The 22,971-nt window shown below is 36.8% G+C and overlaps 16 pseudogenes; all 16 read right to left on the bottom strand.

The window, feature by feature from the left end:
* Window positions 1-503: 503 nt before the first annotated feature.
* Window positions 504-621, bottom strand: LOC113103454 (uncharacterized; annotated as a pseudogene).
* Window positions 622-1,270: 649 nt separating this feature from the next.
* LOC113103449 (uncharacterized) lies at window positions 1,271-1,387 on the bottom strand (annotated as a pseudogene).
* A 1,058-nt stretch (window positions 1,388-2,445) lies between these two features.
* Window positions 2,446-2,563, bottom strand: LOC113103457 (uncharacterized; annotated as a pseudogene).
* A 1,065-nt stretch (window positions 2,564-3,628) lies between these two features.
* Window positions 3,629-3,747, bottom strand: LOC113103462 (uncharacterized; annotated as a pseudogene).
* A 1,061-nt stretch (window positions 3,748-4,808) lies between these two features.
* LOC113103456 (uncharacterized) lies at window positions 4,809-4,929 on the bottom strand (annotated as a pseudogene).
* A 499-nt stretch (window positions 4,930-5,428) lies between these two features.
* Window positions 5,429-5,546, bottom strand: LOC113103461 (uncharacterized; annotated as a pseudogene).
* Window positions 5,547-6,469: 923 nt separating this feature from the next.
* On the bottom strand, window positions 6,470-6,588 carry LOC113103455 (uncharacterized; annotated as a pseudogene).
* Window positions 6,589-7,649: 1,061 nt separating this feature from the next.
* LOC113103448 (uncharacterized) lies at window positions 7,650-7,768 on the bottom strand (annotated as a pseudogene).
* Window positions 7,769-8,829: 1,061 nt separating this feature from the next.
* LOC113103460 (uncharacterized) lies at window positions 8,830-8,948 on the bottom strand (annotated as a pseudogene).
* Window positions 8,949-9,727: 779 nt separating this feature from the next.
* Window positions 9,728-9,846, bottom strand: LOC113103464 (uncharacterized; annotated as a pseudogene).
* Window positions 9,847-17,594: 7,748 nt separating this feature from the next.
* LOC113103450 (uncharacterized) lies at window positions 17,595-17,713 on the bottom strand (annotated as a pseudogene).
* Window positions 17,714-18,352: 639 nt separating this feature from the next.
* LOC113103452 (uncharacterized) lies at window positions 18,353-18,471 on the bottom strand (annotated as a pseudogene).
* Window positions 18,472-19,257: 786 nt separating this feature from the next.
* LOC113103463 (uncharacterized) lies at window positions 19,258-19,376 on the bottom strand (annotated as a pseudogene).
* Window positions 19,377-20,441: 1,065 nt separating this feature from the next.
* LOC113103458 (uncharacterized) lies at window positions 20,442-20,561 on the bottom strand (annotated as a pseudogene).
* Window positions 20,562-21,644: 1,083 nt separating this feature from the next.
* LOC113103447 (uncharacterized) lies at window positions 21,645-21,763 on the bottom strand (annotated as a pseudogene).
* A 779-nt stretch (window positions 21,764-22,542) lies between these two features.
* Window positions 22,543-22,661, bottom strand: LOC113103451 (uncharacterized; annotated as a pseudogene).
* Window positions 22,662-22,971: the final 310 nt, after the last annotated feature.

The raw sequence follows: 22,971 nt of genomic DNA, 5'->3' as shown, positions 1-22,971 counted from the left end.
TAAACCTGCTAAGATTCAGAGATCGGGCATTGACTCTTTTTTTTTTTTTTGCAAGATTATTATATAATTTTGTGAAAAATATCCAAAAATTTAAAGCACCTGGTATTCCCAGGCAGTCTCCCATCCATGTACTAACCTGGCCCAAACCTGCTTATATTCAGAGATCGGGCATTGACTCTATTTTTTGCCAAATTTATTATATACTAAGTGAAAAAATTCCAAAAGCTTAAAGCACCTGGTATTCCTTGGCGGTCTCTCATCCAAGTACTAACCAGACCTAAACCTGCTAAGATTCAGAGATCGGGCATTGACTCTTTTTTTTTTTTTTTTGCAAGATTATTATATAATTCGTGAAAAATATCCAAAAATTTAAAGCACCTGGTATTCCCAGGCAGTCTCCCATCCATGTACTAACCTGGCGCAAACCTGCTTATATTCAGAGATCGGGCATTGACTCTATTTTTTGGCAAAATTATTATATACTAAGTGAAAAATTTCAAAAAAGCTTACAGTACCTGGTATTCCAGGCGGTCTCCCATCCAGGCACTAACCAGGCCCAAACCTGCTTAGCTTACGAGATCAGACAAGATCGGGCATAGCCAGGCTGGTATGGCCATAAGCGAAGACTGCTGCAAAGAGAAGGCTATTTAAAGATCAGCCAATCTACTCGCCAGTACATTATAAAAGTAGGAAAGAAACCCCAAAAGCTTAAAGCACCTGGTATTCCTAGGCGGTCTCTCATCCAAGTACTAACCTGGCCCAAACCTGCTTATATTCAGAGATCGGGCATTGACTCTATTTTTTGCCAAATTTATTATATACTAAGTGAAAAAATTCCAAAAGCTTAAAGCACCTGGTATTCCTTGGCGGTCTATCATTCAAGTACTAACCAGACCTTAACCTGCTAAGATTCAGAGATCGGGCATTGACTTCTTCTTTTTTTTTTTTTTTTGCAAGATTATTATATAATTCGTGAAAAATATCCAAAAATTTAAAGCACCTGGTATTCCCAGGCAGTCTCCCATCCATGTACTAACCTGGCCCAAACCTGCTTATATTCAGAGATCGGGCATTGACTCTATTTTTTGCCAAATTTATTATATACTAAGTGAAAAAATTCCAAAAGCTTAAAGCACCTGGTATTCCTTGGCGGTCTCTCATCCAAGTACTAACCAGACCTAAACCTGCTAAGATTCAGAGATCGGGCATTGACTCTTTTTTTTTTTTTTTTTGGCAAAATTATTATATACTAAGTGAAAAATTTCAAAAAAGCTTAAAGCACCTGGTATTCCCAGGCGGTCTCCCATCCAGGTACTAACCAGGCCCAAACCTGCTTATTACGAGATCAGACAAGATCGGGCATAGCCAGGCTGGTATGGCCATAAGCGAAGACTGCTGCAAAGAGAAGGCTATTTAAAGATCAGCCAATCTACTCGCCAGTACATTATAAAAGTAGGAAAAAAACCCCAAAAGCTTAAAGCACCTGGTATTCCTAGGCGGTCTCTCATCCAAGTACTAACCTGGCCCAAACCTGCTTATATTCAGAGATCGGGCATTGACTCTATTTTTTGCCAAATTTATTATATACTAAGTGAAAAAATTCCAAAAGCTTAAAGCACCTGGTATTCCTTGGCGGTCTCATCCAAGTACTAACCAGACCTTAACCTGCTAAGATTCAGAGATCGGGCATTGACTTCTTTTTTTTTTTTTTTTTGCAAGATTATTATATAATTCGTGAAAAATATCCAAAAATTTAAAGCACCTGGTATTCCCAGGCAGTCTCCCATCCATGTACTAACCTGGCCCAAACCTGCTTATATTCAGAGATCGGGCATTGACTCTATTTTTTGCCAAATTTATTATATACTAAGTGAAAAAATTCCAAAAGCTTAAAGCACCTGGTATTCCTTGGCGGTCTCTCATCCAAGTACTAACCAGACCTAAACCTGCTAAGATTCAGAGATCGGGCATTGACTCTTTTTTTTTTTTTTTGCAAGATTATTATATAATTCGTGAAAAATATCCAAAAATTTAAAGCACCTGGTATTCCCAGGCAGTCTCCCATCCATGTACTAACCTGGCCCAAACCTGCTTATATTCAGAGATCGGGCATTGACTCTTTTTTTGCCAAATTTATTATATACTAAGTGAAAAAATTCCAAAAGCTTAAAGCACCTGGTATTCCTTGGCGGTCTCTCATCCAAGTACTAACCAGACCTAAACCTGCTAAGATTCAGAGATCGGGCATTGACTCTTTTTTTTTTTTTTTTTTTTGCAAGATTATTATATAATTCGTGAAAAAATCCAAAAATTTAAAGCACCTGGTATTCCCAGGCAGTCTCCCATCCATGTACTAACCTGGCGCAAACCTGCTTATATTCAGAGATCGGGCATTGACTCTATTTTTTGGCAAAATTATTATATACTAAGTGAAAAATTTCAAAAAGCTTAGAGTACCTGGTATTCCCAGGCGGTCTCCCATCCAGGCACTAACCAGGCCAAACCTGCTTAGCTTACGAGATCAGACAAGATCGGGCATAGCCAGGCTGGTATGGCCATAAGCGAAGACTGCTGCAAAGAGAAGGCTATTTAAAGATCAGCCAATCTACTCGCCAGTACATTATAAAAGTAGGAAAGAAACCCCAAAAGCTTAAAGCACCTGGTATTCCTAGGCGGTCTCTCATCCAAGTACTAACCTGGCCCAAACCTGCTTATATTCAGAGATCGGGCATTGACTCTATTTTTTGCCAAATTATTATATACTAAGTGAAAAAATTCCAAAAGCTTAAAGCACCTGGTATTCCTTGGCGGTCTATCATTCAAGTACTAACCAGACCTTAACCTGCTAAGATTCAGAGATCGGGCATTGACTTCTTTTTTTTTTTTTTTTTTGCAAGATTATTATATAATTCGTGAAAAATATCCAAAAATTTAAAGCACCTGGTATTCCCAGGCAGTCTCCCATCCATGTACTAACCTGGCCCAAACCTGCTTATATTCAGAGATCGGGCATTGACTCTATTTTTTGCCAAATTTATTATATACTAAGTGAAAAAATTCCAAAAGCTTAAAGCACCTGGTATTCCTTGGCGGTCTCTCATCCAAGTACTAACCAGACCTAAACCTGCTAAGATTCAGAGATCGGGCATTGACTCTTTTTTTTTTTTTTTTTTGCAAGATTATTATATAATTCGTGAAAAATATCCAAAAATTTAAAGCACCTGGTATTCCCAGGCAGTCTCCCATCCATGTACTAACCTGGCCCAAACCTGCTTATATTCAGAGATCGGGCATTGACTCTATTTTTTGCCAAATTTATTATATACTAAGTGAAAAAATTCCAAAAGCTTAAAGCACCTGGTATTCCTTGGCGGTCTCTCATCCAAGTACTAACCAGACCTAAACCTGCTAAGATTCAGAGATCGGGCATTGACTCTTTTTTTTTTTTTTTTTTTGCAAGATTATTATATAATTCGTGAAAAATATCCAAAAATTTAAAGCACCTGGTATTCCCAGGCAGTCTCCCATCCATGTACTAACCTGGCGCAAACCTGCTTATATTCAGAGATCGGGCATTGACTCTATTTTTTGGCAAAATTATTATATACTAAGTGAAAAATTTCAAAAAAGCTTAGAGTACCTGGTATTCCCAGGCGGTCTCCCATCCAGGCACTAACCAGGCCCAAACCTGCTTAGCTTACGAGATCAGACAAGATCGGGCATAGCCAGGCTGGTATGGCCATAAGCGAAGACTGCTGCAAAGAGAAGGCTATTTAAAGATCAGCCAATCTACTCGCCAGTACATTATAAAAGTAGGAAAGAAACCCCAAAAGCTTAAAGCACCTGGTATTCCTAGGCGGTCTCTCATCCAAGTACTAACCTGGCCCAAACCTGCTTATATTCAGAGATCGGGCATTGACTCTATTTTTTGGCAAATTTATTATATACTAAGTGAAAAAATTCCAAAAGCTTAAAGCACCTGGTATTCCTTGGCGGTCTATCATTCAAGTACTAACCAGACCTTAACCTGCTAAGATTCAGAGATCGGGCATTGACTTCTTCTTTTTTTTTTTTTTTTTGCAAGATTATTATATAATTCGTGAAAAATATCCAAAAATTTAAAGCACCTGGTATTCCCAGGCAGTCTCCCATCCATGTACTAACCTGGCCCAAACCTGCTTATATTCAGAGATCGGGCATTGACTCTATTTTTTGCCAAATTTATTATATACTAAGTGAAAAAATTCCAAAAGCTTAAAGCACCTGGTATTCCTTGGCGGTCTCTCATCCAAGTACTAACCAGACCTAAACCTGCTAAGATTCAGAGATCGGGCATTGACTCTTTTTTTTTTTTTTTTTGCAAGATTATTATATAATTCGTGAAAAATATCCAAAAATTTAAAGCACCTGGTATTCCCAGGCAGTCTCCCATCCATGTACTAACCTGGCCCAAACCTGCTTATATTCAGAGATCGGGCATTGACTCTATTTTTTGCCAAATTTATTATATACTAAGTGAAAAAATTCCAAAAGCTTAAAGCACCTGGTATTCCTTGGCGGTCTCTCATCCAAGTACTAACCAGACCTAAACCTGCTAAAATTCCAGAGATCGGGCATGACTCTTTTCTTTTTTTTTTTTGCAAGATTATATATATTCCGTGAAAAATATCCAAACATTTAAGCACCTGGTATTCCCAGGCAGTCTCCATCCATGTACTAACTGGCGCAAACCCTGCTTTATATCAGAGATCGGGGCATTGACTCTATTTTTTGGCAAATTATTATATACTAAGTGAAAAATTTCAAAAAGCTTAGAGTACCTGGTATCTTCCCAGGCGGTCTCCCATCCAGGCACTAACCAGGCCCAAACCTGCTTAGCTTACGAGATCAGACAAGATCAGGCATAGCCAGGCTGGTATGGCCATAAGCGAAGACTGCTGCAAAGAGAAGGCTATTTAAAGATCAGCCAATCTACTCGCCAGTAAATTATAAAAGTAGGAAAGAAACCCCAAAAGCTTAAAGCACCTGGTATCCTAGGCGGTCTCTCATCCAAGTACTAACCTGCCCAAACCTGCTTATATTCAGAGATCGGGCATTGGACTCTATTTTTTGCCAAATTTATTATATACTAAGTGAAAAAATTCCAAAAGCTTAAAGCACCTGGTATTCCTTGGCGGTCTCTCATCCAAGTACTAACCTGACCTAAACCTGCTAAGATTCAGAGATCGGGCATTGACTCTTTTTTTTTTTTTTTTTGGCAAGATTATTATATAATTCGGTGAAAAATATCCAAACATTTAAAGCACCTGGATTCCCAGGCAGTCTCCCATCCATGTACTAACCTGCGCAAACCTGCTTATATTCAGAGATCGGGCATTGACTCTATTTTTGGGCAAAATTATTATATACTAAGTGAAAAATTTCAAAAACCTTAGAGTACCTGTATTCCCAGGCGGTCTCCCATCCAGGCACTAACCAGGCCCAAACCTGCTTAGCTTACGAGATCAGACAAGATCGGGCATAGCCAGGCTGGTATGGGCCATAAGCGAAGACTGCTGCAAGAGAAAGGCTATTTAAAGATCAGCCAATCTACTCGCCAGTACATATATATAAGTAGGAAAGAAACCCCAAAAGCTTAAAGCACCTGGTATTCCTAGGCGGTCTCTCATCCAAGTACTAACCAGACCTAAACCTGCTAAGATTCAGAGATCGGGCATTGACTCTATTTTTTTTTTTTTTTTTGCAAGATTATTATATAATTTGTGAAAAATATCCAAAAATTTAAAGCACCTGGTATTCCCAGGCAGTCTCCCATCCATGTACTAACCTGGCCCAAACCTGCTTATATTCAGAGATCGGGCACTGACTCTATTTTTTGCCAAATTTATTATATACTAAGTGAAAAAATTCCAAAAGCTTAAAGCACCTGGTATTGCTTGGCGGTCTCTCATCCAAGTACTAACCAGATCTAAACCTGCTAACATTCAGAGATCGGGCATTGACTCTTTTTTTTTTTTTTTGCCAGATTATTATATAATTCGTGAAAAATATCCAAAAATTTAAAGCACCTGGTATTCCCAGGCAGTCTCCCATCCATGTACTAACCTGGCGCAAACCTGCTTATATTCAGAGATCGGGCATTGACTCTATTTTTTGCCAAATTTATTATATACTAAGTGAAAAAATTCCAAAGCTTAAAGCACCTGGTATTCCTTGGCGGTCTCTCATCCAAGTACTAACTAGACCTAAACCTGCTAAAATTCAGAGATCGGGCATTGACTCTTTTTTTTTTTTTTGCAAGATTATTATATAATTCGTGAAAAATATCCAAACATTTAAAGCACCTGGTATTCCCAGGCAGTCTCCCATCCATGTACTAACCTGGCGCAAACCTGCTTATATTCAGAGATCGGGCATTGACTCTATTTTTTGGCAAAATTATTATATACTAAGTGAAAAATTTCAAAAAAGCTTAGAGTACCTGGTATTCCCAGGCGGTCTCCCATCCAGGCACTAACCAGGCCCAAACCTGCTTAGCTTACGAGATCAGACAAGATCTGGCATAGCCAGGCTGGTATGGCCATAAGCGAAGACTGCTGCAAAGAGAAGGCTATTTAAAGATCAGCCCAATCTACTCGCCAGTACATTATAAAAGAAGGAAAGAAACCCCAAAAGCTTAAAGCACCTGGTATTCCTAGGCGGTCTCTCATCCAAGTACTAACCTGGCCCAAACCTGCTTATATTCAGAGATCGGGCATTGACTCTATTTTTTGCCAAATTTATTATATACTAAGTGAAAAAATTCCAAAAGCTTAAAGCACCTGGTATTCCTTGGCGGTCTATCATTCAATTACTAACCAGACCTTAACCTGCTAAGATTCAGAGATCGGGCATTGACTTCTTCTTTTTTTTTTTTTTTTTGCAAGATTATTATATAATTCGTGAAAAATATCCAAAAATTTAAAGCACCTGGTATTCCCAGGCAGTCTCCCATCCATGTACTAACCTGGCCCAAACCTGCTTATATTCAGAGATCGGGCATTGACTCTATTTTTGCCAAATTTATTATATACTAAGTGAAAAAATTCCAAAAGCTTAAAGCACCTGGTATTCCTTGGCGGTCTCTCATCCAAGTACTAACCAGATCTAAACCTGCTAAGATTCAGAGATCGGGCATTGACTCTTTTTTTTTTTTTTTTGCCAGATTATTATATAATTCGTGAAAAATATCCAAAAATTTAAAGCACCTGGTATTCCCAGGCAGTCTCCCATCCATGTACTAACCTGGCGCAAACCTGCTTATATTCAGAGATCGGGCATTGACTCTATTTTTTGCCAAATTTATTATATACTAAGTGAAAAAATTCCAAAAGCTTAAAGCACCTGGTATTCCTTGGCGGTCTCTCATCCAAGTACTAACTAGACCTAAACCTGCTAAAATTCAGTGATCGGGCATTGACTCTTTTTTTTTTTTGCAAGATTATTATATAATTCGTGAAAAATATCCAAACATTTAAAGCACCTGGTATTCCCAGGCAGTCTCCCATCCATGTACTAACCTGGCGCAAACCTGCTTATATTCAGAGATCGGGCCATTGACTCTAATTTTTTGGCAAAATTATTATATACTAAGTGAAAAATTTCAAAAAAGCTTACAGTACCTGGCATTCCCAGGCGGTCTCCCATCCAGGCACTAACCAGGCCCAAACCTGCTTAGCTTACGAGATCAGACAAGATCAGGCATAGCCAGGCTGGTATGGCCATAAGCGAAGACTGCTGCAAAGAGAAGGCTATTTAAAGATCAGCCAATCTACTCGCCAGTACATTATAAAAGTAGGAAAGAAACCCCAAAAGCTTAAAGCACCTGGTATTCCTAGGCGGTCTCTCATCCAAGTACTAACCTGGCCCAAACCTGCTTATATTCAGAGATCGGGCATTGACTCTATTTTTTGCCAAATTTATTATATACTAAGTGAAAAAAATCCAAAAGCTTAAAGCACCTGGTATTCCTTGGCGGTCTATCATTCAAGTACTAACCAGACCTTAACCTGCTAACATTCAGAGATCGGGCATTGACTTCTTCTTTTTTTTTTTTTTTTTTGCAAGATTATTATATAATTCGTGAAAAAATATCCAAAAATTTAAAGCACCTGGTATTCCCAGGCAGTCTCCCATCCATGTACTAACCTGGCCCAAACCTGCTTATATTCAGAGATCGGGCATTGACTCTATTTTTTGCCAAATTTATTATATACTAAGTGAAAAAATTCCAAAAGCTTTAAGCACCTGGTATTCCTAGGCGGTCTTTCAACCAAGTACTAACCAGACCTAAACCTGCTAAGATTCAGAGATCGGGCATTGACTCTTTTTTTTTTTTTGCCAGATTATTATATAATTCGTGAAAAATATCCAAAAATTTAAAGCACCTGGTATTCCCAGGCAGTCTCCCATCCATGTACTAACCTGGCGCAAACCTGCTTATATTCAGAGATCGGGCATTGACTCTATTTTTTGCCAAATTTATTATATACTAAGTGAAAAAATTCCAAAAGCTTAAAGCACCTGGTATTCCTTGGCGGTCTCTCATCCAAGTACTAACTAGACCTAAACCTGCTAAAATTCAGAGATCGGGCATTGACTCTTTTTTTTTTTTTTTGCAAGATTATTATATAATTCGTGAAAAATATCCAAACATTTAAAGCACCTGGTATTCCCAGGCAGTCTCCCATCCATGTACTAACCTGGCGCAAACCTGCTTATATTCAGAGATCGGGCATTGACTCTATTTTTTGGCAAAATTATTATATACTAAGTGAAAAATTTCAAAAAAGCTTAGAGTACCTGGTATTCCCAGGCGGTCTCCCATCCAGGCACTAACCAGGCCCAAACCTGCTTAGCTTACGAGATCAGACAAGATCGGGCATAGCCAGGCTGGTATGGCCATAAGCGAAGACTGCTGCAAAGAGAAGGCTATTTAAAGATCAGCCAATCTACTCGCCAGTACATTATAAAAGTAGGAAAGAAACCCCAAAAGCTTAAAGCACCTGGTATTCCTAGGCGGTCTCTCATCCAAGTACTAACCTGGCCCAAACCTGCTTATATTCAGAGATCGGGCATTGACTCTATTTTTTGGCAAATTTATTATATACTAAGTGAAAAAATTCCAAAAGCTTAAAGCACCTGGTATTCCTTGGCGGTCTATCATTCAATTACTAACCAGACCTTAACCTGCTAAGATTCAGAGATCGGGCATTGACTTCTTCTTTTTTTTTTTTTTGCAAGATTATTATATAATTCGTGAAAAATATCCAAAAATTTAAAGCACCTGGTATTCCCAGGCAGTCTCCCATCCATGTACTAACCTGGCTCAAACCTGCTTATATTCAGAGATCGGGCATTGACTCTATTTTTTGCCAAATTTATTATATACTAAGTGAAAAAATTCCAAAAGCTTAAAGAACCTGGTATTCCTTGGCGGTCTCTCATCCAAGTACTAACTAGACCTAAACCTGCTAAAATTCAGTGATCGGGCATTGACTCTTTTTTTTTTTTTGCAAGATTATTATATAATTCGTGAAAAATATCCAAACATTTAAAGCACCTGGTATTCCCAGGCAGTCTCCCATCCATGTACTAACCTGGCGCAAACCTGCTTATATTCAGAGATCGGGCATTGACTCTAATTTTTTGGCAAAATTATTATATACTAAGTGAAAAATTTCAAAAAAGCTTACAGTACCTGGCATTCCCAGGCGGTCTCCCATCCAGGCACTAACCAGGCCCAAACCTGCTTAGCTTACGAGATCAGACAAGATCAGGCATAGCCAGGCTGGTATGGCCATAAGCGAAGACTGCTGCAAAGAGAAGGCTATTTAAAGATCAGCCAATCTACTCGCCAGTACATTATAAAAGTAGGAAAGAAACCCCAAAAGCTTAAAGCACCTGGTATTCCTAGGCGGTCTCTCATCCAAGTACTAACCTGGCCCAAACCTGCTTATATTCAGAGATCGGGCATTGACTCTATTTTTTGCCAAATTTATTATATACTAAGTGAAAAAAATCCAAAAGCTTAAAGCACCTGGTATTCCTTGGCGGTCTATCATTCAAGTACTAACCAGACCTTAACCTGCTAACATTCAGAGATCGGGCATTGACTTCTTCTTTTTTTTTTTTTTTTGCAAGATTATTATATAATTCGTGAAAAATATCCAAAAATTTAAAGCACCTGGTATTCCCAGGCAGTCTCCCATCCATGTACTAACCTGGCCCAAACCTGCTTATATTCAGAGATCGGGCATTGACTCTATTTTTTGCCAAATTTATTATATACTAAGTGAAAAAATTCCAAAAGCTTTAAGCACCTGGTATTCCTAGGCGGTCTTTCAACCAAGTACTAACCAGACCTAAACCTGCTAAGATTCAGAGATCGGGCATTGACTCTTTTTTTTTTTTTTGCCAGATTATTATATAATTCGTGAAAAATATCCAAAAATTTAAAGCACCTGGTATTCCCAGGCAGTCTCCCATCCATGTACTAACCTGGCGCAAACCTGCTTATATTCAGAGATCGGGCATTGACTCTATTTTTTGCCAAATTTATTATATACTAAGTGAAAAAATTCCAAAAGCTTAAAGCACCTGGTATTCCTTGGCGGTCTCTCATCCAAGTACTAACTAGACCTAAACCTGCTAAAATTCAGAGATCGGGCATTGACTCTTTTTTTTTTTTTTTTGCAAGATTATTATATAATTCGTGAAAAATATCCAAACATTTAAAGCACCTGGTATTCCCAGGCAGTCTCCCATCCATGTACTAACCTGGCGCAAACCTGCTTATATTCAGAGATCGGGCATTGACTCTATTTTTTGGCAAAATTATTATATACTAAGTTAAAAATTTCAAAAAAGCTTAGAGTACCTGGTATTCCCAGGCGGTCTCCCATCCAGGCACTAACCAGGCCCAAACCTGCTTAGCTTACGAGATCAGACAAGATCGGGCATTTTTTTTTTTTTTTTTTATTATTAAAAACACAAAATTTTTATACATTCACAGTCTTACATTTGAAGCATATGCGGAAATAGAAAATGTATATATATATATATATATATATATATATATATATATATATATATATATATATAAAAAAAAAGAAATAAGGAAATAAAGAAAGTACATAAGTAAGGAGAAAAAAATAAAAATAATAATAATAATAATAAAATAACAAAATTACAATTAAAATCTTTCAGGCAAAATCACATTAAAACCTGACCATGTTTTAATAATGTATGGATTGTTTTCTACAATGTATTTGTCAAATACATCCATTTGTGCATTAATATTAAAATAGTCGTATATGTCTTCCATCACTGCAGTCAGATACTGTTTAAATAAGTTACATAATGAAAGTTCTTTGTTTTTCATTTTCATTATATTCCTTCTTCTCCAAATCGTATATCTTGCTACTGTTAACCATAAATTTAATGCATAAACATTTTGTGCAGTTCCATTAAAACCAAATAAAATCAATGTTTCCCATTTCTCTAACCAATCATTCTGATCATTTAAAAAGTCCCCCACAATTTTCCTTAACATCTTCATAAAATTGTCTAATTTTTTACATTTTAAAAACAAATGTAACACTCCTTCATCTTTTTCCATACATAATTTACATTTTGCATCTTGTGCTATTCCAATTTTTGCCAATTTCATTTCAGTCATTAAAACATTGTGTCTCAACAAGAAATCCAAATTATGCAGGGCGGGACTTTTAAACCTACATTTTACATTTTTCCAGATTTTTGTTACATCTAATTCACAAAAAGACCTTTCCCAAAAATCTGTTGCTTTTGGTCTTAAAAATACAAGATCACATAAACAAACATAAAACATTTTAAGAACACAGCCATTGAAAGGAATCTGTTCATCATTTCTTTTTAAAAAAACTCCAGGTTTCTCATTTCCTGTTTCTTCATCGTCAATGCTTTTAATCCACTGTAGTGGCACAGCTTCTTTTAATTTTATGTATTGCTCCTTAATCAGCTTTCTATTTTCTATATCTTCATTCTCTTCTAATATGTCTATAATTGCCTGTAAAGGTAAAAACCCAGGTTTTACCTCATATAAAATGTCTTTGACTTGTCTTAATCCTGCATAATACCATTTCTTATAAAAAATTGTATTACTATTCCTTAAAATCAATTTGTTTAAGAAAAGGGGCTGTTTCAATAGTTGCTCTCTTCCTTTAAACTCCACATGAACCTTCCCTTTAAAAACTTTCCATGCTCTTAAGACTTCTTTATAAAATTCAGGTATCTTCTCAAGCATATTATCTGTAAAATTCATCCACATAAAATCATCCCCCATTTTCCCACACTTATTTATAAAGAAACTCATAATTTTTTTCCATACCATATCATCATTATTCCAAAACTTTTTTACTGTCTTTATTCTCATACTCTTCATTCTTACCATTGGATCTATGAGTCTCAAACCTCCCTTTTCCACCTCCCCAATTATTGTGTCATATGCTATTTTTGCTGGCTTATCATCCCATAAAAACTTTAAAATATAAGTTTTTATTCTTTTGTACGCCCATGCTGGCAGACTAACCACACTTAAAATATACCACATCTTAGACAGGAATAAAGAATTTAGAACTAATACTTTCCCTTTTAAAAACAATTCTCTTTGTTTCCAAAAGTTAAGTCTTTTTTCCATTTTGCCTATAACCTCCTCCCAAATCAGGTCTCTTGTTTTCATTTCATCTTTCCCAAGTATAACTCCTAAAATCTTTAATTGGTTCTTCTGCTCTTTAAATTCCCATTGTCTTCCCAAAGTATCCACCTTCCCTATCCTCATATACTCAGTCTTTTCTTTATTGACTTTAGCTCCTGTTCCGCTACAATATTTTTCAAAAATTAACATTGCTTTTTCGATACTCTTTAAATCCTTTAAAAACAAAGTCGTGTCATCTGCATATTGGAAAATTTTTTGTTGCATTACACCATTTTCAACTAAAATTCCTTGTATTTGTTTTTCTTTATTAATTGCTATTCCTAATGGTTCAGCAACTAAAGTATAAAGTAATGCCGATAAAGGACAGCCCTGCCTTATAGACCTCGAAATTTCAATATAATCAGTTAAAAACCCATTTACTTTAATACAACTTAAAATGTCAGTATAGAAACATTTCATCCATGTTATAAAATTCCTCCCAAATCCAAATTTTTCAATTAAGTCAAACAAATATTTATGCTCTACTCTGTCGAAAGCCTTTTCCAAATCTATGCTAATTAAATACCCTCCTTCACCTTTTTCTTTCATATACCACATTAAGTCTCTAATATTTGTTACTATGTCTGATATATCTCTATTTAAGACACCATATGCCTGATTTGTTGTTATGATGTTTGGAATCACTTTTTCAGTCTGTTTGCCATGATCTTAGCCAAAATCTTATAGTCAGTATTTAGCATACTCAACGGTCTGTAATTTTTAAGATGATCTTTATCTCCTTTATTCTTATAGATAATTTTTATCATTCCTGTCTTCATGCTTTCACTCATTTTTTTCTGCTTAAAAGTATCAGCAAATAAATTGTGCAGAATAGGTATTAAAACATGTTTAAAAACTTTGTAAAACTCAGATGTTAAGCCATCTAGTCCTGGACTTTTCCCATTCTTCAACTGGTCTATAACCTCTTCAATTTCCTCTTCATTTATATCCTTATCACACATTCTTTTATCTTCTTCATTTACTTGAACTTGAATTTGATTCAATAAATATTCTTCATCTTTCACATTTATATTATCTTTTTTAAATAAGGTAGTATAAAAATCCTTCACTTCTTTTAAAATACCTTGTTTTTCCTTCACAACTTTCCCATCTTTTAATATACTTTTGATCAATTCTGCATGTTTTCTTGATTTCTCAAACTCAAAAAAGAATTGTGTACTTCTTTCTCCCTCTACTGTATTTTTCGCTCTGCTTCTAATTTTAGCTCCCCTGCACTTTTCCTCCTCTATTTTCTTAAATTGTTCTTCTAAAAACACTATTTTTGTCACATCCATCTTTCCTTCAGACATCTTTTTCATTTCTTCTTCCCATTCCTTATTTAAAAATCTTTCTTTACTTTTCTTTGTCTTTTGCAATCTTTTTGAATATTCAATGGATATTTTTTTCATAACTTTTTTCAAATTATCCCACCACAAACTTTTTTCTTCATCATATAGAATATTGTTTATACTATTTATTATGACATTTTCTATTTCCATTTTGTAAGACTCGTTTTTTAAAAGTTCAGCATTTAAAACCCACACCCCTGGACCTCTCTCTACTCCACTAAAATCAATTATTACATTTAAAAAATCATGATCACTTTCACTGAACCTTTTATAAAATACTTTTGATATAAATAGTTCTAGCTGTCTGTTACATAAAACCAAATCAAGTCTACTTTGCTTTAATACTGTGTTCACAATTTGCCTTCTGGAATATTCTCTTTTTACTCTGTTTCTTTCCCGCCATATATCTAAAAATTTGTGTTTTTCCATCATTTTCTTTAATTCAGTTCTCCCCACATCTGATCTATATACCATATAATCCTCCACATCAATTCTTTCCAAAATAGTATTAAAATCCCCAATTAAAATTCCTTTTGTATAACCATCCATTAAAACATTTAAATTTTTAAAAAAGATGACTCTTTCTAAACGGTCATTTGGTGCATGAATTGTACATATCGTTAATTCTTCTTCTTTGCTTTTGACTTTAACTACTAACAATCTTCCTACATTATCTGTGAACATTTCTGTTGCTTTTTCTGTCACTCCCCTTCTAATTAAAATTGCTACTCCTTTTTTCCTGTTTGGGTCATTATTGTAAAAAAATTCTCCATCCCATATTTTCTTAAAACCATTAACAATGTCTTCATTCCATCCAGTTTCTTGTATACATATTATATCACTCTTCTTTGTTAAATAGAGTACATTTTCAAATTTAGTCCTAGTTGACAATCCTCTTGCATTGATTGACACTAGTTTCAACTGACTCATAGACAAAAAAAGAAAAATATAAATGCAAAACAAAACCCTCATCACTTTTGTTCAGTCTCTCTCAAATCAACATCTTTTAAAGCAATTATCTCTACTTTCTTCTTCTTTTTTTCTTTAGATTCTCGTCTTATTCTTTGTCTTTCCAAGACCTTTTCAATGTTTATTTGTCCTGTTGTTTTCCCTTTAGTCCCCCTGCTCAAAAAACTTTTTTTTCTCTCCCCAATGTCGCTTACCTCTTCCGGGATTGTACTATCCTTTGTTCCATTATTATCTTCTTTATTTACCATTGCATCCTGCTCCACATTTTTCACAGATTGTTGTAGTCCAGTCATCACTTTTTCTTCCCCATTCTGCTCATTCTCACTTGTTTCCTCTTCTTCTTCTTCCTCTTCTTCTTCCTCTCCTTCACTGCTCAGTACATCCTTTGTTAATCCACTTGTTTTTTGTGATGTATTTTCTTTATCAGCCTCCTCCAAATGCTCCACTTCATTATGCATCTCCATTTCCATTTCCTCATGTTCCTCTTCATCCGTTTCACATGCGCATGTTGGCAATGCCTTTCTGCAGCCTTGGCACCGCAGGGCTGTACAGTCCCGCGCATAATGCCCCTGCTCCAGGCATTCTCTGCATGTTAGTAGAGGGCAGTCTTTCTTTTCGTGTTCAGCACTTGAACATATTCTGCATATTTTTACTTGCTGATCATGAATGACTCTGAAGAACTGTATTCCTTCCTCTGTTTCAAAACTGGTGTTATATGGAAGGGACACCACGTCCTTAGGGAATTTGACTCGAATAAATCTTGTCCCATCTGCCACCATTGTCCCTGGGTAATACCTCCTTCTCAACGGCAGTATCGGTGTAACTCCCCACCTTTGCAGTTTTTGTAGTACATCCTTGTCATTGATATAATTTGGCAAACGTAAAAAAAAAAAAGACCCTCTCCATTTCACAAAGTTTGCTTATTTTACACATTTGTCCATTCAATAGTAGTCCATTCAATAAATTGTCACAGTCTAGTTGATTCTCCAATGTAAGCTCATACTCGAAGTCATTTTTTTTCCTTAGTCCATATAGTTTACCTTTTCCAGTAAGGTCCTCAATAGCTTTAATTATCATGATGGCAGTTAGTTTTTCTGGATTTTCCACAGTCATTGTCAGTGTTGTTTCTTTCTTGTATTCCCTCTGATATTTCATTTTGTCTTTTAATCTATTTATCATTTCATTTCTCCGACATTCTTCTTGTCTCTTTTCTCCTTTTGTATCAAACTTTTCTTTACCTTGTGTAGTTGGTTGCTGTTCAGTGCGGCCTTTCTCCATTTCAGCTCCATTTCTTTTCCTTCTTGATACAACAGTTGCCCATGTTTCATTGTAATCCTTTCCATCGTTTTTCATAATCCGTTTTTCCAAAGTAGTGTCTCCTTCAAAATCATTGTTCTTTTCCTCAAAAACCTTGTCCAGATCTGATCCATTAGCCATTGTTTCCATCCTTGTTAAATAGCTTAGCCACAAAAAAAAAAAAAAAAAAAAAAAAAAAAAACACAAACAAACAAAATAAAATAGCTCAAACCCCAGACAGTTTAAAACTGCCCGGGGTTAAAACGACGTTAACAAAAACAAAATACTTCAAACTTTTTAACTTGATATTAAACAAAAACAAAACAAATGAAAAAAAATGTGGGAGAGCCTTTCTCTCCAACTGCAGCACAGTACTTCCTGTCAGACTCTCTAGCGCCGTCAGGTTGGTCTGGCCGTAAGCGAAGACTGCTGCAAAGAGAAGGCTATTTAAAGATCAGCCAATCTACTCGCCAGTACATTATAAAAGTAGGAAAGAAACCCCAAAAGCTTAAAGCACCTGGTATTCCTAGGCGGTCTCTCATCCAAGTACTAACCTGGCCCAAACCTGCTTATATTCAGAGATCGGGCATTGACTCTATTTTTTGCCAAATTTATTATATACTAAGTGAAAAAATTCCAAAAGCTTAAAGCACCTGGTATTCCTTGGCGGTCTATCATTCAATTACTAACCAGACCTTAACCTGCTAAGATTCAGAGATCGGGCATTGACTTCTTCTTTTTTTTTTTTTTTTTGCAAGATTATTATATAATTCGTGAAAAATATCCAAAAATTTAAAGCACCTGGTATTCCCAGGCAGTCTCCCATCCATGTACTAACCTGGCCCAAACCTGCTTATATTCAGAGATCGGGCATTGACTCTATTTTTTGCCAAATTTATTATATACTAAGTGAAAAAATTCCAAAAGCTTAAAGCACCTGGTATTCCTTGGCGGTCTCTCATCCAAGTACTAACCTGACCTAAACCTGCTAAGATTCAGAGATCGGGCATTGACTCTTTTTTTTTTTTTTTTGCAAGATTATTATATAATTCGTGAAAAATATCCAAACATTTAAAGCACCTGGTATTCCCAGGCAGTCTCCCATCCATGTACTAACCTGGCGCAAACCTGCTTATATTCAGAGATCGGGCATTGACTCTATTTTTTGGCAAAATTATTATATACTAAGTGAAAAATTTCAAAAAAGCTTACAGTACCTGGCATTCCCAGGCGGTCTCCCATCCAGACACTAACCAGGCCCAAACCTGCTTAGCTTACGAGATCAGACAAGATCGGGCATAGCCAGGCTGGTATGGCCATAAGCGAAGACTGCTGCAAAGAGAAGGCTATTTAAAGATCAGCCAATCTACTCGCCAGTACATTATAAAAGTAGGAAAGAAACCCCAAAAGCTTAAAGCACCTGGTATTCCTAGGCGGTCTCTCATCCAAGTACTAACCAGATCTAAACCTGCTAAGATTCAGAGATCGGGCATTGACTCTTTTTTTTTTTTTTGCCAGATTATTATATAATTCGTGAAAAATATCCAAAAATTTAAAGCACCTGGTATTCCCAGGCAGTCTCCCATCCATGTACTAACCTGGCGCAAACCTGCTTATATTCAGAGATCGGGCATTGACTCTATTTTTTGCCAAATTTATTATATACTAAGTGAAAAAATTCCAAAAGCTTAAAGCACCTGGTATTCCTTGGCGGTCTCTCATCCAAGTACTAACTAGACCTAAACCTGCTAAAATTCAGTGATCGGGCATTGACTCTTTTTTTTTTTTTGCAAGATTATTATATAATTCGTGAAAAATATCCAAACATTTAAAGCACCTGGTATTCCCAGGCAGTCTCCCATCCATGTACTAACCTGGCGCAAACCTGCTTATATTCAGAGATCGGGCATTGACTCTAATTTTTTGGCAAAATTATTATATACTGAGTGAAAAATTTCAAAAAAGCTTACAGTACCTGGCATTCCTAGGCGGTCTCCCATCCAGGCACTAACCAGGCCCAAACCTGCTTAGCTTACGAGATCAGACAAGATCAGGCATAGCCAGGCTGGTATGGCCATAAGCGAAGACTGCTGCAAAGAGAAGGCTATTTAAAGATCAGCCAATCTACTCGCCAGTACATTATAAAAGTAGGAAAGAAACCCCAAAAGCTTAAAGCACCTGGTATTCCTAGGCGGTCTCTCATCCAAGTACTAACCTGGCCCAAACCTGCTTATATTCAGAGATCGGGCATTGACTCTATTTTTTGCCAAATTTATTATATACTAAGTGAAAAAATTCCAAAAGCTTAAAGCACCTGGTATTCCTTGGCGGTCTATCATTCAAGTACTAACCAGACCTTAACCTGCTAAGATTCAGAGATCGGGCATTGACTTCTTCTTTTTTTTTTTTTTTTGCAAGATTATTATATAATTCGTGAAAAATATCCAAAAATTTAAAGCACCTGGTATTCCCAGGCAGTCTCCCATCCATGTACTAACCTGGCCCAAACCTGCTTATATTCAGAGATCGGGCATTGACTCTATTTTTTGCCAAATTTATTATATACTAAGTGAAAAAATTCCAAAAGCTTTAAGCACCTGGTATTCCTAGGCGGTCTTTCAACCAAGTACTAACCAGACCTAAACCTGCTAAGATTCAGAGATCGGGCATTGACTCTTTTTTTTTTTTTTTTTTTGCCAGATTATTATATAATTCGTGAAAAATATCCAAAAATTTAAAGCACCTGGTATTCTCAGGCAGTCTCCCATCCATGTACTAACCTGGCGCAAACCTGCTTATATTCAGAGATCGGGCATTGACTCTATTTTTTGGCAAAATTATTATATACTAAGTGAAAAATTTCAAAAAAGCTTACAGTACCTGGCATTCCCAGGCGGTCTCCCATCCAGGCACTAACCAGGCCCAAACCTGCTTAGCTTACGAGATCAGACAAGATCAGGCATAGCCAGGCTGGTATGGCCATAAGCGAAGACTGCTGCAAAGAGAAGGCTATTTAAAGATCAGCCAATCTACTCGCCAGTACATTATAAAAGTAGGAAAGAAACCCCAAAAGCTTAAAGCACCTGGTATTCCTAGGCGGTCTCTCATCCAAGTACTAACCTGGCCCAAACCTGATTATATTCAGAGATCGGGCATTGACTCTATTTTTTGGCAAATTTATTATATACTAAGTGAAAAAAATTCCAAAAGCTTAAAGCACCTGGTATTCCTTGGCGGTCTATCATTCAATTACTAACCAGACCTTAACCTGCTAAGATTCAGAGATCGGGCATTGACTTCTTCTTTTTTTTTTTTTTTTTGCAAGATTATTATATAATTCGTGAAAAATATCCAAAAATTTAAAGCACCTGGTATTCCCAGGCAGTCTCCCATCCATGTACTAACCTGGCTCAAACCTGCTTATATTCAGAGATCGGGCATTGACTCTATTTTTTGCCAAATTTATTATATACTAAGTGAAAAAATTCCCAAAGCTTAAAGCACCTGGTATTCCTTGGCGGTCTCTCATCCAAGTACTAACCAGACCTAAACCTGCTAAGATTCAGAGATCGGGCATTGACTCTTTTTTTTTTTTTTTTTTTTTGCAAGATTATTATATAATTCGTGAAAAATATCCAAATATTTAAAGCACCTGGTATTCCCAGGCAGTCTCCCATCCATGTACTAACCTGGCGCAAACCTGCTTATATTCAGAGATCGGGCATTGACTCTATTTTTTGCCAAATTTATTATATACTAAGTGAAAAAATTCCAAAAGCTTAAAGCACCTGGTATTCCTTGGCGGTCTCTCATCCAAGTACTAACTAGACCTAAACCTGCTAAAATTCAGAGATCGGGCATTGACTCTTTTTTTTTTTTTGCAAGATTATTATATAATTCGTGAAAAATATCCAAACAATTAAAGCACCTGGTATTCCCAGGCAGTCTCCCATCCATGTACTAACCTGGCGCAAACCTGCTTATATTCAGAGATCGGCATTGACTCTATTTTTTGGCAAAATTATTATATACTAAGTGAAAAATTTCAAAAAAGCTTAGAGTACCTGGTATTCCCCAGGCGGTCTCCCATCCAGGCACTAACCAGGCCCAAACCTGCTTAGCTTACGAGATTAGACAAGATCGGGCATAGCCAGGCTGGTATGGCCATAAGCGAAGACTGCTGCAAAGAGAAGGCTATTTAAAGATCAGCCAATCTACTCGCCAGTACATTATAAAAGTAGGAAAGAAACCCCAAAAGCTTAAGCACCTGGTATTCCTAGGCGGTCTCTCATCCAAGTACTAACCTGGCCCAAACCTGCTTATATTCAGAGATCGGGCATTGACTCTATTTTTTGCCAAATTATTATATACTAAGTGAAAAAAATTCCAAAAGCTTAAAGCACCTGGTATTCCTTGGCGGTCTATCATTCAATTACTAACCAGACCTTAACCTGCTAAGATTCAGAGATCGGGCATTGACTTCTTCTTTTTTTTTTTTTTTTTTTGCAAGATTATTATATAATTCGTGAAAAATATCCAAAAATTTAAAGCACCTGGTATTCCCAGGCAGTCTCCCATCCATGTACTAACCTGGCTCAAACCTGCTTATATTCAGAGATCGGGCATTGACTCTATTTTTTGCCAAATTTATTATATACTAAGTGAAAAAATTCCAAAAGCTTAAAGCACCTGGTGTTCCTTGGCGGTCTCTCATCCAAGTACTAACCAGACCTAAACCTGCTAAGATTCAGAGATCGGGCATTGACTCTTTTTTTTTATTTTTTTTTTTGCCAAAGATTATTATATAATCTGCGTGAAAAATATCCAAAAAATTTAAAGCACCTGGTAATTTACCCAGCGAGTCCTCCCATCCATGTACTGAACCTGGCGGCAAACCTGCTTATATTGCAGAGATCGGGCATTGACTCTATTTTTTGCCAAATTTATTTATATACCTAAGTGAAAAAATTCCAAAAGCTTAAAGCACCTGGTATTCCTTGGCGGTCTCTCATCCAAGTACTAACTTAGACCTAACCCCTGCAAAAATTCAGAGAATCGGGCATTGACTCCTTTTTTTTTTTTGCAAGATTATTATATAATTCGTGAAAAAATACCAAACATTTAAAGCACCTGGTATTCCCAGGCAGTCTCCCATCCATGTACTAACCTGGCGCAAACCTGCTTATATTCAGAGATCGGGCATTGACTCTATTTTTTGGCAAAATTATTATATACTAAGTGAAAAATTTCAAAAAAGCTTAGAGTACCTGGTATTCCCAGGCGGTCTCCCATCCAGGCACTAACCAGGCCCAAACCTGCTTAGCTTACGAGATCAGACAAGATCGGGCATAGCCAGGCTGGTATGGCCATAAGCGAAGACTGCTGCAAAGAGAAGGCTATTTAAAGATCAGCCAATCTACTCGCCAGTACATTATAAAAGTAGGAAAGAAACCCCAAAAGCTTAAAGCACCTGGTATTCCTAGGCGGTCTCTCATCCAAGTACTAACCTGGCCCAACCTGCTTATATTCAGAGATCGGGCATTGACTCTATTTTTTGCCAAATTTATTATATACTAAGTGAAAAAATTCCAAAAGCTTAAAGCACCTGGTATTCCTTGGCGGTCTATCATTCAAGTACTAACCAGACCTTAACCTGCTAAGATTCAGAGATCGGGCATTGACTTCTTCTTTTTTTTTTTTTTTGCAAGATTATTATATAATTCGTGAAAAATATCCAAAAATTTAAAGCACCTGGTATTCCCAGGCAGTCTCCCATCCATGTACTAACCTGGCCCAAACCTGCTTATATTCAGAGATCGGGCATTGACTCTATTTTTTGCCAAATTTATTATATACTAAGTGAAAAAATTCCAAAAGCTTAAAGCACCTGGTATTCCTTGGCGGTCTCTCATCCAAGTACTAACCAGACCTAAACCTGCTAAGATTCAGAGATCGGGCATTGACTCTTTTTTTTTTTTTTTTGCAAGATTATTATATAATTCGTGAAAAATATCCAAACATTTAAAGCACCTGGTATTCCCAGGCAGTCTCCCATCCATGTACTAACCTGGCGCAAACCTGCTTATATTCAGAGATCGGGCATTGACTCTATTTTGGCAAAATTATTATATACTAAGTGAAAAATTTCAAAAAAGCTTAGAGTACCTGGCATTCCCAGGCGGTCTCCCATCCAGGCACTAACCAGGCCCAAACCTGCTTAGCTTACGAGATCAGACAAGATCGGGCATAGCCAGGCTGGTATGGCCATAAGCGAAGACTGCTGCAAAGAGAAGGCTATTTAAAGATCAGCCAATCTACTCGCCAGTACATTTATAAAAGTAGGAAAGAAACCCCAAAAGCTTAAAGCACCTGGTATTCCTAGGCGGTCTCTCATCCAAGTACTAACCAGCCTAAACTGCTAAGATTCAGAGATCGGGCATTGACTCTTTTTTTTTTTTTTTTGCCAGATTATTATAATAATTCGTGAAAAATATCCAAAAATTTAAAGCACCTGGTATTCCAGGCAGTCTCCCATCCAGTACTAACCTGGCGCAAACCTGCTTATATTCAGAGATCGGGCAC

Source organism: Carassius auratus, unplaced genomic scaffold (assembly GCF_003368295.1).
Source record: "Carassius auratus strain Wakin unplaced genomic scaffold, ASM336829v1 scaf_tig00217828, whole genome shotgun sequence".
Classification (NCBI taxonomy): Eukaryota; Metazoa; Chordata; class Actinopteri; order Cypriniformes; family Cyprinidae; genus Carassius; species Carassius auratus.
Note: the sequence above shows the minus strand (reverse complement) of the source record. Positions and strands in the feature narration are given on the sequence as shown.